Source organism: Equus asinus, chromosome 8 (genome assembly GCF_041296235.1).
Source record: "Equus asinus isolate D_3611 breed Donkey chromosome 8, EquAss-T2T_v2, whole genome shotgun sequence".
NCBI classification, from domain to species: domain Eukaryota; kingdom Metazoa; phylum Chordata; class Mammalia; order Perissodactyla; family Equidae; genus Equus; species Equus asinus.
In genome coordinates, this window is record NC_091797.1 from 90,314,435 (window position 1) to 90,332,500 (window position 18,066).

General features: G+C 56.8%; 1 long non-coding RNA gene across 3 annotated transcripts in view; it reads right to left on the reverse strand.

The window, feature by feature from the left end:
• Window positions 1–1,811: 1,811 nt before the first annotated feature.
• LOC139045942 (uncharacterized) overlaps window positions 1,812–18,066 on the reverse strand; it is a 19,426-nt gene continuing 3,171 nt past the window's right edge. The window contains exons 2-4 of one of the 3 annotated variants that reach the window (XR_011505415.1): window positions 13,704–16,425; window positions 11,980–12,488; window positions 8,188–9,797 (exon numbers count right to left, since the gene is read on the reverse strand). This is a non-coding gene — a long non-coding RNA (uncharacterized lncRNA). The other 2 variants (XR_011505416.1, XR_011505414.1) reach the window with 2 other exon arrangements.

An 18,066-nucleotide genomic window follows, 5' to 3' on the forward strand; every position in this document is an offset into this window, starting at 1 on the left:
TTTTGTTTTGAGACACCCAGTTCCTGGTAATTCTCTACAGCAACCACAGGCAATTAATACAGAGTTGCTTCTCTTAATATTCTCAGATCACTGGGGTTATGACTCCCAGCTGCCTGAGCCTCTCTCCTCCCGTCTAGACTGTGAATTCCTGGAGCATGAGGACCGTGCTCGGGGGGCCTGCACACAATGGGGCCCCCAGCCATTCTGCTTTAGAGAAGACCCATCCCTGCTGGGCCAGGCTGGAGGAGACTTCAGAAGCATCAGGAACGAGCTTCTATTTCAGGTCCAAGGAGTGGCAGAGAGTTGCTCAAGGGCCGTGGGCAAGACCCGAACCCAGAGCCCTGGGCCCCCCAAGGTTATTCCGAGCCTGTCCCAGCTCCCGCCAAGGGTCCCTGCAGCTCCTGGAGAACAGATCACCCTGTCAGCCAGCAGTTCAGGCCCTGCCTGAGTGAAGAGTCAGAGAGAGAGGGATAAGGAGAGAGCGAGAGGGAGAGGCGGCCTAAAGGTCTCGATGGACTGCGGGTTCATTTCGTCGAGTCTCTGAAAGAGGCTGCATGTTCCTAGCGCCGCAGAATCCAGTGCTATGATTCATGGGCCTCCGGAAGCGCTGGCTCGCTGCCCGCCCGGATTGACAGGTGGGCTGGAATGAGAGGCTGCTGGAGACTTTGCCTGTGGGTTTCTGGGGGAAGGGAACTCCTTATGCCAGCCTCTCTCCATCCCACTCCCCACACCCGCCGTCTTCCCGGTGGAGCTTCTGACGCCCAGCTCCAGTCCCCATGCTGGGCAGGAGGCACCCCGGAGCCTGTGGCTTCCTGCCTTCTCCTGGCAAGCTTAGACTACGGCCTCCAACATGGTCCAAGTGTCCAGTCATGATGATTGATGGTCAGACTCCAGATGTGGTGGCCCTGGGAACAGGCCTGAGATCCCCTCTGATCCCTAGGACGTCAGTCATAATGATTAAGGATGGTTATTGCCCGCTATGATTGATTTACACTGCATGGATGGATGGATGGATGGATGGATGGGTGAGTGGGTGGATGGATGGGTGGGTGGATGGATGGGTGGATGGATAGATGGATGGGTGGATGGATGGATGGGTGAGTGGATGGATGTGTGGATGGATGGATGGATGGATGGATGGATGGATGGATGGACGGACGGACAGATGGGTGGATGGATGGGTGGGTGGATGGATGGGTGGATGGATGGGTGGATGGGTGAGTGGATGGATGTGTGGATGGATGGATGGATGGATGGATGGATGGATGGATGATGGACAGACAGATGGGTGGATGGATGGGTGGGTGGATGGATGGGTGGATGGATGGGTGGGTGGATGGATGGATGGATGGGTGAGTGGATGGATTTGTGGATGGATGGATGGATGGATGGACAGACAGATGGGTGGATGGATGGGTGGGTGGATGGATGGGTGGATGGATGGGTGGGTGGATGGATGGATGGATGGATGGATGGATGGACAGACAGATGGGTGGATGGATGGGTGGGTGGATGGATGGGTGGATGGATGGGTGGGTGGATGGATGGACAGACAGATGGGTGGATGGATGGGTGGGTGGATGGATGGGTGGATGGATGGGTGGGTGGATGGATGGATGGATGGATGGATGGACAGGTGGATGGATGGATGGATGAACAGACAGATGGGTGGATGGATGGGTGGATGGGTGGGTGGATGGATGCATGGATGGATGGATGAATAGGTGGATGGGTGAATGGATGGACAGATGGATGAATGGATGGATGGATGGGTGGATGGATGGACGGATGGACAGATGGATGAATGGATGGATGGATAGGTGGATGGGTGGATGGATGGACGGATGGACGGAAGGATGAATGGATGGACGGAGGGACAGATGGACAGACAGATGGAGTGATGGATGCACAGATGGATGGATGAACGGGTGAGTGGATAAGGGAAGAGATGCATGATGAAATGGATGGATGGGTGGATGGCTGGATAGACAGACGGATAGATGGATGGATGAGTTATTTTGGAGTCAAACAAACCCAGATTGAAATTCTTATTCCTCCACTAACTTATCTGTACAACTTGTTCAACTTACTTCCTGTCTCTGAGCCTCAGTTTCTTGAGCTGTAAAATGGGGGTGATGATGCTTAACTTGCTGTGAGTTCTAACAAAACTGTGCATGTAAAGGGACTGGCCCCATTTTCCTCAGAACGCTTCTCAGAGTCCCCTGGAGGTGACCCATCTGGCACACAGTAGGTCCTCAGGAGCCTTAGGTGGGCCTCACTTTTAGGCCCCAGATCACCTGGCTGTCTCAGGGGCTGCAAGAGCCCTTCCCTCTGTGGAAGCAGAGGGAATTTCAGATGCTGACTCCCACTGGGGGTCAGAGGAGCCAGGCAGGACGCAGGCCCTGCTCACCTGAGGACCAAGGCAGAACCCCCCCCTCCCACGCCTCATCCTCCTCAGGAGTCCACAGCACGCGCCTCCCAGCAGATCTCCCAGCAGGGGGACCTGAGGAGGAGGGCGAACCAGCAGAGTCTTCCTCCCCCCTGCACCCCAGGAGCTGGAGAAGGGGGACCGTGAGAGCAGAAACAGGTCCACGCACTGTGCCTCTCTGGGAGACTAGACCCAAGCTCCCAGCCACCCCACTGACCAGTGAGGGGGATATTTGGGAATCTGAGGAATTTCCCAAGTGGCCTCCACCCCCTCTCTGCTTGTGTGAGGCTCAGGACATAGTGCCAACTTCAGAGTCAGGCAGGACCTGTTCTGGCTTGATCCAGTCCGTCCTGTCTCGACTGTGACATGGGTAGAGGGTGGAGGACAGCGCCATCTCCCAGGGCAGACATGACGCTCTGAAAGATTGTGTCAACTGTCTGGTGTCAAAGAGATGGGAGCCGTGAAGAGCCGTTTACTGCCCAAGAATGGAAATTCTCAACCCGTCACCCAGGCCACAAGTCCCTTAGTGGCCACATTGTTTTCCGGGCCTGGCTGTCACGTGGAGGGGCCCCTCCTGGCTAAGACCACTCCAGTGGTCCTAGTGTGAGCAGCTGAGGTCATGCCAGTGAGCCTGATGGATGAAAAGAAAAGTATGAAATCATCGTTCTCAGCTCTTCACCCGCTCTTAGCAAGCCATGAGGGGCTCTGCTAAAGAGACCTGCCATATTCTAGGCTGAAGCGGCCGCATTCCAAACTCCCCAAAGATTGCCCTCTTAATGGTCCCAGCTCCTCCTACCCAATCCTTCCTTCCAGAACAGAGCAGTGGAGAATTCTCTTCTCCCTGTGGATATATCCTCTAATAGGGACCCCAGGAAAGTGCTCTCAGAATAATTGAATAATCCTGGACGAGCATGAACAGCAGTGGAGGAGGCACGGAGAAGAGGAACCCAAGGTGAAATTTATTTCTGTCAACTGGTGGTCTATTTCCCCGATACCATTTCCTTGTATACAGATAAGGAGTTATCTTAAATGACCATGTCTTTTTCAATTTGTACTTAACAGTCAATCCCATTTTCCTTATATGATACCATCGCAGCTGGATGAAAAATGCATTCAACAATCCCTAAGGATCTTCATATATCAATATCAAATGGTCTGAAATTGACCTGTTATAAAATCCAGTCCTTCAAGCCAGCAAGAGACTAAATCAAAAAGAAGCGAATTTTAGTGCTCACGGTGTTTGACGTAAGCTGAAGGCTCCGGCCCTGGAGCTCGTGTTTCCCGGGGCCTTAATGAGAATGAATGCTCAACCGCCATTAAAAAAATGAAAAACCACCTGAAGGATGGATGCGGATTATTGATACATCTGCCTAATGAATGGGGCTTCTCGGATGGACAGACCTGGCGGGAGTATTAAGCAGCAGAGAGGGGTTAACCAGATCCATCCAGCAAAAATTCTTAGGAACTGGAAGTTTGTGTTCCCGGCTGCAGAGTGTCCTGGAGTTCCAGGGGGAGGAGCTTGGGCTTAGGCACGCACCTCACAAAACTGTCGGTTCATGTTCCTTGATCCCGTCTCAGCAGTAAATATGTGATAGCCCTTCCTGCAAAGTTCCTCTGATGGCTAAATAAAATAGGAGTTCAATCACTGTTCACAGCTCTTCATCTGCTCTTAGCATGTCATCAGGAGCTCTACTTGGGAGAGCAATTTTCTTCCTGGATTCTAAAGTCTCACAGATTCACCCCATTCATAGTTACAATGGAAGAAATTTCTAAATTCTATCTTATTGAATCATTAGAATAAGCCTCTGACATTAAAGATGGAGAAACTGAAGCTCGGGGCAGTAAAAGGACTCGCCTAGGGCCACATACCTAGTGACAGGGATGGGGTTCAAGTCCAGACTCTCCTAACCCAGAGATTCTACGGTTTACCGCTGCACATTTCACCCCAGTGGGTGGTTAATTAATATTTTCCAGTGAGAGGAGGGTGAGGGAGGAGGAAGAGGGGGAGGATGTTGATACAGATGATGCCACAAACAGTCTGGGCCCTTTGAAGTCAGAGAGAGGAAGGTGAGGTCTCCATGACTGGGGCAATCAGGGCAGGCTTCCTGGGAGAGGTGGCTTAGCAAGTGCTGGGGAGAGGGTCGGACTTGGTTCTGTCTGAAAGCCTTATGCTCTGCCCTTGCCACCCATTAGGCAACAGGTGGGATCTGTGGGGACCCAGGATAGAGAAGACACAGGTCCTGTCTTCAAGGAGGCCCAGGTCAGGAATCAGGTCCCCACAGAGGAGGAAGAATGACAACCTCCACATTGGATTGTTCCTTCCATGGAAGGGGGTTTGGGGCGAGAATCAAACAGGCTGGGTCCAAATTCCAAGGTGACCCTCCTGGAGCTGGTGACCTTGGGCAACTGACTTCACCTCTCTGAACCTCACATGTTGGTATCTGGAAAGTGGGGCGATCAAACCAACCTTGGCTGGTTCCAAGAGTGAAAATCATGCAGGAGACATTCCCAGCACACAGTAGGTGCTCATGGAACGCCGCCGCCGTTCCCATCCTGTACGGAACGCCAGGTCTGTGAGGTCAGGGATGGCATCTGTCTGTTTGCTGCTGGGTCCCCAGGGCCGGACACAGTGTCAGTGAATGCTTGTCTGATGGATGGACAGAGGGACCTGAGCTCTGGACATCACATGGGGGGCTCAATGTCCCACTGCCCCTGACCCCTCGAAGGGGAACCGTCCTCCTGTACTTTCGACCAGGGCGTCAAGCCCCAGGAGACGTCAGCTCGCAGCCCAGACCCTCCCCGGCTCCCTCCAGCCGTCTCACCACAGGGGTCGGGACGCCACGAACCCCACGTGGCTCTCCGGCGAGCACCAAATCTGAGAAATGAAGAGAACAGCCAGATAGCAGCCCTAAACACGCCCCTCGCCGGTGCTGGAGCGTTTGACGAGCCAAACTCCCCTGGGACCGGGGGCGGTGGGGCCTGCCCCACAGCCTTTATCCCACAAACATCCTCTGAGCATATAAGCAGCACAGCCCACCCCTGTTAGCATCACTGGGTCCCACGCGCTGTGGTGAGCCGTTTCTGGGCGTTCACTAACCCACTCATCGCAGCCACCCACTTTGGCAAAGACTTGCCCTTCCTCACTTGCCATAAGGGGAAACTGAGGCACAGGGTGTCAGGGAGCCTTCTGAGGAGACACAGACGTGAGATGAGGCTCAGCCCTCAGGAATCTGTCATCCAGTGACGTGGGCACTGGGGACAATTCTGAGGATGTGTGGTGCGTCATGGTGCATCCGTGTGTCCATCACAAATGCCTTGGTGAAGGTGCATATGAAGCTGCCGGAGGAGGTGACAACTAAGGTCTAAGTCATAGCAGCAGTGATGGCCACATTTACCGGAAGTTTCCCAGGAAATGCGTAAAATGGTAATGCTTTATCTGCCAAAGAATAGAGATCTGGTCTAAAGAATGGTCTCCTGTGAGCTCTTTAACCTCTAACCGTAACACCCTCCGGACACTTCCCATCAGACTCAGAATACAATCGGAACTCTGCTGTGACCCGCATGTGGTCAGACCTCTGACTATCACATGCTCTCTGCCCCTCACCACTCTGCTCCAGCCACACCGGCCTTCTGCCCATGCCTTGGACACTCCTAGCTCTTGCCCGCCCCAGGACCTTTGTACATGCTGTTCTCCCTGCCTGGAATGGCATCTCTCCACTTTGCATGTAACCAGCCTCCTCCCATCTTTGGATCTCAAACCAAAGTTCCCCTCCTCAGGGAGGTCTTCCGTGACCAGCCCTCCAGTGTCAGGAAGGTCCCCCATCATTCTCCATCTAAGCTCCTTGTTTATTCCCTTGGGGACACTTACAACTGACAGATATTTACTCATTTCTCTCCCCCCGAACTGTGGATTCCTTGGGGGCAGGATTACCAGGCCTGTCTTGGCTGCTGTGCCCCCAGCCTCTGCCATGCAGTGGGTCAATAAGACTTGTCCAATGAGTGAGTGAATGAGTGAATGAGTGAACCAATGGCTTCCCAATGTGGAGGACTGATATTGGGCAGAAGAATGAAACATCAGACATCCCTTTGAGAGACTGAGCCAGAAAAAATGAGGGGGGAGGCCCCGAATCATTACAAGGGGGACCCGTCCTATGAAAGAGGGAGTCAGAAGTGGCTTCCCGGGGACACAGCCCGGCCGGGCCCGGAAGCACGACCAGGAGTGTACCGGGCTGAGGAAACAGCGAGCTCGGGGTCGTTCCTCCACACCATGGGTTTTTCAGAGTGGCCCCAGAAACACTTGCCTCTGTGCTTTGAGGGGGAGGTAGACTGGTATTAAAAATCCAGACCCCCGGGCACCCCCCCAGCCGGCTGAGTGGGACTCTCCAGGGCTGGCGCCCGGGGGTCTTCATTCCTGCCGGCCATCCTAGGAGGTGCTGAGCACGTCAGGGTTTGAGGACAGCTGCATTTCTCAAAGTCAGCTGGCCATTCGGAGCCCCAGTGAGCCAAGAAGCAAGTTGCTGACAACCGAGCTGGGATCCCGGCATCGCTCTCTCCCGCTGAGCACCGGTGCCTCTCAGGACAGCCCGCCCTCCCTACGGTTGGTCTGTGACCCCCACTCCCTGAAGAGACCCTGACAATTCTGCCCCCTTTGGTTCACACGGACCTGGGCTGCCCCTGGGCCTCCAGGCTGGCCCCCGGAACTTGCTAGATCAGGCAGAAAGATCTGCAAACACGGGGCAAACATCGCTCATCCTGCTTGGTGGTGGGAAAGCTTTTCTTCTTTAAAGAGGAACAAAAACGTCCCCGATGATTGACTGCGTTTTTGCATCTTCCAGCCGTTTGTGGCCGTGTAATACACACATTTGCCTGTCAACCAAAACACCGTCAGTTTCACAAACACGCTTTTCCCGGCTTCCATGTGGGGAGCGTTTTGACTGGCTTCGCTCGTTGAGTGTCTGCGCTCGGCTCTGCCCCGAGCAGCTGCGGGACGGGCCAGGCTGCCCCAGGGTTTCTCTCCACAGATCTTCGTTGCCTTCGCACCAGGAGAATCCGGCCAGCGTAGGTACTGGTCCACGAGAAGCAGGTGGGGGAGAGAGAACTCAGGTCTGACGTCAGGCTGGACAGTCTCCAGGACTCCAAGCCTCGGGCGGGTCACTTCCCTTCTCTGAGCCTCAACAGCCTCATCTGTAAAATGGGCGTCAGCCTCCAAGCTTCACAGTGAAGGTTAAACGAGCTCGTCTACATGAAGGAGACAGTTACACCCCCGTCGCCTCTGCCTTGCTCTCCTGCGTCACTCCTGGGGGAAGCCACCATGTCGTGAGGATGCTCAAGCAGCCCTGAGGACGAGCCCACGTGGAGACCCGGGGACGGAGGCCCATGACCCACAGCCAGCCGCCAGGCAGCCACCTGCGAATTCGGTCTTGTAGGCCAAGTCAAGACTCCTGATGATGACAGCCCCAGACGTGGGACTGTCACAGCAAGAGAAATCTTGAGCCAGAACCGCCCAACCCGGCTCCTCCCAAATTCCTGATCCACAGAAACCACAAAAGATAATAAATGGGATTATTGTCATTTTAAGCTACTAAATCTTGGGGTGATTTGTTTGTTACACAGCAATAGATAACTGATACACACAGTAAGGGGCACCTATGTGTCGCCTAAAGATAAATAATTGCCAAGATTTCTTGTTTCCTGGGTGCCAGGGACTCGGCTCTCGGGTTTGCATACATGTCTCACTCCCATACCTGTGAAGTAGATACCAGTATGAGGCTCGTTGTATGGATATGGATAAGGCTCAGAGAGGTGGAGCAACCTGCCCAAGGTCACACAGCCTAAAAGTGGCAGAGCCAGGATTTGAACCCAGGCCTGTGTGACTCTAGAACCAAATTGTTAACCACCATATCAGAGAATCAGTATGAATTATTGCCATTATCACTAACACTGAATTTTGAAAGGGATGTTTTTCCCAGTGGGAGGACTAAGAGAAAAAGCAAATTGCCTTTGAGCCCCCCCGTAATTCTCCACAGCAAATAGGACAAACCCCAAACTCCTCTCCCTCGGGACATAGAGTCGGGTGACCTCAGGTGACCATTCTGAGGAGGCACAGAGATGGGTGGGGGTTCCCAGGGCAGCCCAGCAGGGACAGCCCAGTCTGCTGCCTGCGCAGCTGCCTGCCAGGGCTGCAGGGGTTAAAGTGAAACGCTGGGCTGCGAAAAAAAAAAATCTCTCCACCGGTGTAAGAGCAGGGAAAAAGGCAAAATGATTGTAAATTCCGCCAGGGGAATTCTGCCAGGAATCCGGCTCACCTTTTGCGGGCCCCCCCGCCGCCCTCCGCCCCGCCTCAGAGGATAACTGACCTTTGGAGAGAAATAATGAAAAGAAGAAATTCCTTGGAGAAAATAATGTGTCCAGGCCCCAGTAATGAGATCGGCTCCTTTTATGTTGCCATGGCGACCGCGGTCATTTTATAATACAAAATACATGAATGGGCGCGGGCGGGCGCAGCCTCCGACCGCGGGGCCCAGGCCAGGGAGGGGGTCAGCCTCTTGCAGGCCGTGGTCGGGGTCGGGCCGGCGGCTGGGGTCAGGGGCCGCCGTGCCTCATTTCCCCGGAGAAGCTGGCTCTTCTGAGGCTAGGGCCTCAGGACTCAGAGAGGGATGGGGCCACACCGCGCGCGACATCAGCCGTCGGGATTCTGACACACTAACAAGATGGACAAGAAGCCCCACTTCTCTGTCATGTGTGTAACCTGAGACCGGGTTCTCTGTCCCCGCCTTATGAGAAGGGAGGGGCTAGGAGCTCCAGTGGACAGATGGGGAAACTGAGGCCCAGAGAGGTGCAATAAATTGTTGGAGGTGACAGGATCGGGATTCCAGCCCAGGGATGGCTGGGGCCACAGCTTGGGGTTAAGACTGTGGCCTCCGTTGACCGGGAGGCCTCACAGGTGACCTTCTCAGGGTGTTGGGAACCGGCTGGGTTCTGTGATGGGCGGCATTCGGCTGGGAAAACGCGCTGAGCTCTCACATGAACTTTGTGCCCTTGAAAGTTTGTAAGTGAAACCTTAATTTTTAAAGTGTGTTTGGGGGGGTGCACGTCTAACACACATGAAGGTGAAGTGGGGGGTCTCAGACCCCAGCCCCAGCTTCTGACGTCCTCCTCGGGCGCCCCCGTCTTTCCTGTCAGGTGGAACGATACGTGCCCACCTGCTGGGGCTCCTGGAGGATGTCATGCACGGGGCAGCTTGCGATGTGGGAAAAGCTCAAAAACTCGGCTCAGTGTCCTGACTGTCTCCTGACGTGTTTCCATTATTATATGATGATCAGGACAGGAAAAGCAGCTGGGATCAGAAGACCTCTGGAGAAAGAACCAACTGGAAGAGAGGAGGAAAGCAAGGAGCAGGGAAGAGGAAGAAAGAAAAGAATGGGGGAAGGGGAAGAGGAGGATGAGTTTGGTGAGAGAAGAGGCAGTGACCCCTGGAAAGGGGCATCGGAGGCGAGGCACCCGGCAGGGAGCTTCTGAGCTGGGAGTCTGGGAGAGCCACTCACTCTTATGCTGTGTGGCCTTGGGGAAAGTGCTGTCCCTCTCTGAGCTGTGGCTTCCTTATCTGTAAGGATTGCCTGGGGGGCCCAGGGAGCACACAGTAGGTGCGCAGGCTGCTAAAGGAGGAGGGAGGTAGGGGAGGAAGGACCAGGGGGCTGCCCCTCCTCAGAGTGTAAATTTAGCTGCTACCCTCTGTCTGTTCCATCCTCTATCTGTTCCTTGCTCTTGAGAGCCAGCTCGGAGCTCTGTCCCCAGCCATGGGAACCAGAGGCCCATTCCAGTGGGGACACAGGGACAGCCCTTAAAATAACAGCCCCAGTTGGCTTTTTATAGGTCTGAGCCAGACCGAGTGGCCCGGGGACGAGTGACAGAGATTTTTGTCTGAGAAGAGAAGTCAGGAGAGGCAAGCACGGGGTCTGCAGAGAATCGGAGGTCTGTTCCAGAAGGAAGGCCTGGAAAACGACCCCGCACGTCACCCCGCAGGCCGGCCTGCAGCCAGAGCCGAGCTGCGGGTCCACCAGCCCCGGGCTCTGCCCCGGCCACTTGCCTTCTGAAGCTGGGCCACCTCGGCCGTGTCCTCCGTCCCTCTGGAAAACGGCTCCACGTCCAAGGCCACACACGCCAGCCCAGAGCTCCCTGTGCCAGCCCTGCTGAGCGCCGCCCCCCTCTTGTTCCTTTTGAACCTCACGAAAGGCGGTCGCGCCCAAGTCACAGATGGGAAAACCGAGGCTCAGAGAGCCCTAGCGACGTGCCCAGGGTCCCCCAGCCCTCTTGATACTGTGGCGTTCCCTGGGAGCAGAGGGCCAGCCGCACACGCGGCATGTGGTCGTGTCAGTGCCGGGGTGGGGGGGTCCTCACATCCTCGCCCTTAATCCCGAGGCTTGAAACCCCCAAACTGTATCAGAGAGGTTGGGGTGGAAGGGAGCCGTGCCCAGGGCCAGGGGAGAGGCAAGTGTTATATGGAGGGTGTCAGTTTTGGGGCCAGTTGGATGCTTTTCAGAGAAATTCCATCTTGCTGGTCAGAAATCCTTGGGAAAAATGTCTTGGGACGAAAAGGCAACATGAGAAGGGCTGCCTGTGAGGGACGGAGCCGGCCTCCCGTGCGTGTGCTCTCTGACCTGTTACCGCCAGAGGAGCCAGCTCAGCTCCACATAAAAAGCTACCCCGGCAGGACTTCTGGGACCATTCCCCAGCCCCATGGGCAGGCAGCTCACGGTGCGATTGTGTGCCTCGGTTTCCCTGTCTGCAAGTGGGGACGCACGAGATCTCTGAGATTCCCTTCGCTTCTAAGTGCCGACAGCCTCTTGACGCCGTGTGAGGCCACGTGGCCCACTGCTCGGACATGGAAGCTGAGGCTCGAAGGCAGAGGGCCAGTCACAAGTCTCGAAGTGGTTCCTCCTTGGGACACAAAGCTGAGCCCCCGGCCTGCTGCCCCCACGTGGTGAGAGCCCACTGGGTGGCCTTGCCGGGCAGGGGTCCCTTTCCAGCGCCTGGCTCCTCTCGGCCCGGGGTTGGATGTGGCGTCACGGAGACATCTGGGGGCAATCTGGCCACCCCCTCAGCCTCTGGGTCTCCGAGACATCCCGGGGCGTCCAGCACATCTGGCCGGCTGGCGGGACCACAGCAAACATCTGTCGGGGGGGGGGGGGAAGGAAGCCGACGCTCCCAGGGTCCGAGGGCCGGGGTCCTGGCCGTGCTCCAGGGGGCCAGGTGAGCAGCCTGCTTTCTGCTCTCGGGACGTGTGGCGAGTCAGTGCCCGTGTGCACATGTGTGAACGCATGTTTGCATGTGTGCGTGTGTGTACACTTGGGCACGTGTGAATTGCATGTGAGTGCATTGCGCCTGTGTGTGCATGCATGTCTAGGTGTGGGTAATGGTGATACGATGGTAAAGACTGGGCTCAAATTCCAGCTCCACCACTTCCTGGCTGTGTGACCTTAGGTCAGGAACCACACATCTCTGAGCCTCAGTTTCTTCATCTGAGACGATGGGCGGTTGACAATGGCACCTACCTCATGGAATACGTGAAGATCCGTTAACACTGCCCACAGCGAAGCTGCATCACCGGCCACAACTGTTCGTCTCAGAGTCCTGCAGGCTGTGTCTCTGCGCGCTGCGAAGATCGGACCCTGGGAGCCGGCCCGGTGGCCTGTGGGGCTGCCTGCCGCCCCCGTGACTTGGGGAACAGCCGCCGCAGGAGTGCCGTATTTCTATCCTCTCCCGACAGCGCCAGCCCTTCCCCGGCCCTTTCCCTTTGGCTCGCAGCCAGGTTTGAGAGTTTTGCAAAAATTCCCAAGACCTTTGGCCGTCTCGCCCGGAGAAAACGAGAGGCTGCTGCAGGCAGGAAGCAAGCCGCATTCCTGGTCCCGAGGAGGCACGGCTGGCGGGAGGCGCGGAACGGCCGGGGCATTCTTCATTCTTCTCTGAGTTAAAAATATGTGGCCCGTCAGCTGCAGCACAGACCTCAGGACCTCAGTCCGTTCCAGAAAGCGCGAAGCGACGGCCGCGTCTCTGTCTCAGGCTGGGACACAAAGGAGGTTGGTCAACCTCAAAACTGAAGGCCCCCAGCTGGCCTGTGTCCACCGCATCATGCCCCAGGCACAGCAACCTTGCTGCCGGGTCCGTGTGTCGTTAGCCACGCTCTCTGCTTCACACGCCACCCAGATCGGGGGTTCAAGTCCCAGCTCCACCTCTTACTAGCTGTGTGTCCTCTGGAGAGTTGCTTTACCTCTCTGAGCCTCCATTCCTTCAACTTTAAAACGGGAGCAAGAAGGCATGCCCGAAAAGAGGCCTCAGGATTGATGAAGATGGTGTCCTGGAAGCCCAGCCTGCTCTCATTCCAGAATCAGGCAGGGCCCACCCGTGGGGGAGCTTTGCCTCCCTGATGCACATAACTGTTGGAGGGGATGCCCCCAGGGCTGGGAGTTAGGCAGCCAGAGCTGTGCTTGCTGTGGGGCCTTGGGCAAATCACTGAACCTCTCTGTGCCCCACCACAAAAGAAGACAGTCGAACTGGATCAGCAAGTCCCAAAATGAGTTTTAAACACCACCGTGGGCAAGACATGGTAGTAGGTGGCACACAAGCAAAAAATATTTTTTTTTTTGGCAATTCTCAATATTTATTTTAATATGTATTAAAAATATCCCCACTTTCAACCTGGAAAGTCACAGATGGTGTTGCTAAGGCTGAGGCAATGTCAGGGGGATTTGAAGAATGACGTTGGTAAATAACAGGGTGAAGACCGTCGAGATGGCCCAGGAAGGACCGAGGCTGGGGTGACTGTCCTGGACACGCGGCAGAGGAACTCAGGGCAGATCCTGCCTCTCCCTCCCCGAACTTCGAAAGGAGGAGCAAGATTGGTACCTCTGAGCCTCGATTTGCTCCTCAGTGAAATGGGGGAGATAAAGTGCCCCCTTCCGGGTGAGGGGGAAGATTTCATGAGAATGAGGCTTATAAAGGGTCTGACGTGAGCCCGGCGTGCGACAGACGCCCAGTACAATGATAGTTAGGGCAGAACCCAGACCGTGGTCTAACTGACGAACGCAGCATCCCACGTCACCACTCATTGTGTTGGGACCATTTTCCTGGCCAACTGCTCCAAGCCCTTTACGTGAACTGGCGACGGTCATTTATTAAGCGCCTACTCTGTCACAGGTCCTTTGCATGTTCTCTCTGATGTCACCCTCCCAACAGCTCCACAGGTCATACTCCCAGCAGATGTTCAGGGGGCACTTACTTGATTCCCGACACAGGAAATCCGAGAGTGATGGGCTGGCGTAGTCACTGTGACTTGGTCCCCGAGTCACAGCCGAGCGGGTCAGAGAAGGAACCGAGCTCTGGGACGTGAGCCATGTCTGTGAGTCCAGCACGTAGGCCGTTCCCACAGCTGTGAGGATCAGGGCGTCCCCACCCTGTGGGCAGCGGTGAAGGAGACTGGAGACCCATCCGTGTAGACGCGGCAGCTGGAGCCCTGGGACTGTCATCTTCCACACGCCCCCCGTCGTCCACACTGGAGCACATGGCCGTCCAAGAGGCTGAGACAGCCCCAGCTGCCCTCACGGGAAAACAGACAGACGGGGTGACCGCTCAGCCCCTGCCTGCGCGAGGGGCATCCCCACGGGATGGAGGGACCCCCCCCAGGGCTGCCCTTGAGAGAAACACTGGGGCTCTGGCTCCTCCCAAAGGGTCCTGGGCCCTCATTCCGTCCGTAATGACTCCAGATCCTGCCATTCAAAGGGAGTCACTCTGTCTCTCACAGCGGGCTCGGGCCGGAAGTAGAGGAGACAGGGACCCTGGAGCGCTCCTGCAAGTCAGGCAGCGGACTTGGCTCCAACTTTCCAGCTCTTTGCCTTTGGCCCTAAGACCTGAGCCTCAGTTTCGTCATCTGTAAAACGGGGGTGATCCTATCAATCTCAAAGAGTCCCCACGCGTGGGACCGCACACGTAGGCACATCACAGGCAGCGGCAGGAAGGCGGCCCGGCGACCTGCCTGTGCCCTGCCACGGACTCTCCAGAGGGCAGCTCAGCTCTGACTTCTGTTCCAGCAGGAACGGGCTAGGTAGGATGGCTCCAGCCTCCTCCTCCTAGAAGCCTTCCTTGACTGCTTTCTGCTGGGCCCATGTCTCCTGCCTGGAATCCACTGCAGGGCTTAGGTGAGAATGGGACATGACTCCAGTATCACAGCCTCGGGGTGTGGTGGCCTTTAGTGGTGTCAGGTTCCCCTGCTCATTTTACAGATGGGGAAACTGAGGCCCAGGGGTGGGAGGCGGGGCCCCTGCGGCCCTCTCCATTGCCCTGCCCTCCCGCCACTCAAAGAGCACCGCCCTTCACAGAAGCGACAGAAACAGGGCAGCCCGTCAGGACATCAGCCTCCATCCCCAGCCGAGGCTGCCCCTCACCTTCCCCAACCGGGAGAGCCCCGGGCCCCACCCTCGCCCCAGCCTTGGGGTCTCCAGAATGAGTGAGTCACCTCATGCCACTTCTGCCAGGGAAGGCGGGCACAGTGCGTGGGTGTGCCCGTGGTGTGCCCATGCGTGTGCCTGAGAGCCACACAGCCGTGTGCTGCGGCGGGCACCACGCACGTCTGTGCCCCAGCGGGATGGCATGTGTGTGGGCCCCCAGGGGATCACGTGCGTGCACGGAATGTGCACCATGCTCATGGGTGTGTGGGGCCACATGGGTGGACGCCAAGGTCTTTGAACATCTCTGAGAAGCTCCTATGCCCACAACCCCCAGTGGCTCCCATCACACGTAGAAGAAAATTGGAACCCACACCGTGACCACGGGACCCTGGATGGGCTGCCTCATCGCCCTCAGTGGCCTCATCTCCACCCACTCGGTCCCACCATCTCCCCACTCCTCACGACCTTTGCCTTGAGGTTCCTTCTTCTGGAACGTTCTGCCCCCAGATCTTCCCATGACCAGCTCCTTGTCATCCTTCATGATTTTAATATGGCCTTGTTGCTGAGTGGGGGGAGTGTCTCCTGGACCCCCTGTAATGGTAACCCCCACCCACTCCACAGCCCCCACAGACCCTCACTGTCACACCCTGGTTATCCCCACACGGCCCTTCCCCAGTTGGAACGATGTTGTTCCATGTGGCTCGTTTTGGGCTCCCCGAAGAGTCTGCCTCCCCCCTGAGGCAGGACTTACCAGGAGGACATGGCCCTCCTCTGCCTTGCTCAGAGCTGGGAAGTTGCCTCGCACGACCTGCTCAAAATACACTCATTGGGCTGAACTGGAGTGAGTGTGTGTGTGTGTGTGTGTGTGTGAGCAGGAGTCGAATCCAAACCCAGGCCATCGGGCCGGAGCCCCGGGTCCTCCAGCCCAGGCCAGAAGCTTCCAAGGAGAACAGAGGACACGCAGGAAGCCGTGGGAGGGAGCAGATCCGTCCCGCTCCAGCCCCCCGCCCAGCGCTGGGCGGCCCCATCCCCACACGTGACAACAGCGCGAACACAGAGACGGGAGCAACAGCTGGTCCCACTGCAATCCAGATGTGGGAGAGACAGTCTTTCCCAAAATACTCTCGTCGTGAAGTCAGAGGCCCTCTCGGTATAAACAGAGCGTGCCGCGCCGGGCTGGGGGGGCGGGAGCCGCTCGTGTCCCCGCCAGCGGGCCACCTGCCCAGGCCTCGCTGGGCCCCCAGCCCCGTCTGCCCCCCGTCTTAGTGGGCTCTCGGCCCCAGGTCTCTGGGAAGCCCCTGCTCAGTGCAAAGCCATCGCCTTGGAGAACCAATTACACCTACTCCGCGGCTCTGAACGGAGGACAGGCGCCCGAGGGGCTGGGGCGGGGGACGGGCAAGTCTCGATGGGACAAGGGGCCTGGGGAGGTGATTCTAAAGCTTGTGTGTTCAGCCTCTTCTTTTGTGGAAGAATTTTCTAGATCCCCAGCCACATCCTGGTCCGCTTTGCTTTCTTCCTGCCGTCTCACCCACGATTTCACTCGAAGAAAGAACGTTGCTGCAAATAAAAGGAAAAAGAAAGAAATGGAATTCTCTAAAACCACTGATTGGATCTAACCCAAAACTTGGACAGAAAACTGAGGTGCGGAGAAGGGATGGGCCCCCCTCAAAGCTAACTGTTAGTAAAGAGGGCTGGTGCTGGGTCCCCCACCACCCAGGCCCTCCCAGGGTTCTTGGTAAATCTCTGTGCCCCTGGGATGGGGGTCCCGCAGGGTCAGGATAGGGGGCACGTTAGAAGGACAAGGTGTCCTGGACACCAGCCCCACTTCGGGCACAGGATCCGGTGATGGGTGGGAGAGAAACGACAGGGATGACGGAGGGTCTCAGGGACTAAGGAGGCCCGTCGGTCACCATGGACACCCAGCCTTCGGCCAGGAGCCCCCTAGGGTAGAAATGTCAGCACAGGCTCTGTGGCCTCTGTTCCCACATCCAGAGAGGACGCCCTCGTCGCCCTCGTCACCCAGGGTCCCTCTGAGAGGCAAAAGCTTTGCGACAATCGCGCAGACGCAGAGAGGGCCCGGACGCTCCTGGCTGAGCATCTCCACGGGGAAGATTGGGGCAGGAGTCAGACTCAGACAGCCCGGCTGCAGAGTCTGCATTTCTGCTCCCCCGATACAGCCAGGAAGGTGCCCCTACGGCTGGAATGGGAGGGAAAACCTGGAATCTTGAGGGCTCAGGGTGCCTGCAAACACCCCCATCGACGGGTTTCCAGCCGAGGGCCCTGCTCATGCAGGAGACAGGACCAGCTGCTGTGTCCAGAGCGTGGAAAGGGGCAGAAGTCGGGGGGCCAGGAGCGGGGCACAGATCCAGGGTTGCCCCAGCAACCCCGGACAACAGCCTCACAAACAGGACGGGCGCAGGAGGAGGCAGGCGGGGAGGGTCCCTCCCAGCCCGAGGATAGGGGCGGCCTGGCAGAACGCGACAGGCCTGAGGAGCCAGAAGCCAGTGTGACGCTGGGAGCGAGCGCAAATGGGCTCGGAGCCATCAGGCTCGGGGCAACTCCGTGGGAGGTGATCCTGGCCAGGGTCCAGCCCACAGTCACAGGCACCCAGAGCTGGGAGGGGCCTTCAAAGTCCCCCGGTCCAACCCCCTCACTGATGCCAGGAGCCATGTCAATGAATTGTCTAGGATCTGTTTGCGCACCTCCAATGACAGGGAGCTCGCTCCCCATTTCAGATACAGACAAATCTGTTTAATATGGAGCTTAATCGGTCCCTAACATCCCTTGCAAGAACACAGCGACCTCGCAGTTCCTCACAGCATCCTTGGAGGGCAGATATGAACCCAGTTGGCAGACAAGGACACTGAGGCTAGGAAATAGCAGAGGCAGGACTCGAATATGGGTCTTCCAGTTCCACGGCCCCATTCCCCGCCACCACAAGCCTCTAGAGGAGGCAGAAAGAGGCTAGAGCTGGAAGATTACTTGGGGCTGCCAAGTAGGCAGGTTGGGCCAGAATGTGGAGGGGAGGAGTTTAGACTCGCTCTTGTAAAGCTGGGACCCCCCTGGGCAGGCCCTAGAGAAGCAGCAAAGAGCAGTAGAGAAAAAGCAGTGGGGGAGGGTTGGTCAGCAACTCAATTCTGTGCTGTGTGACCTCAGACCAGTGACCAAACTTCTCTGAGCCCTCGTTTACTCATCTAC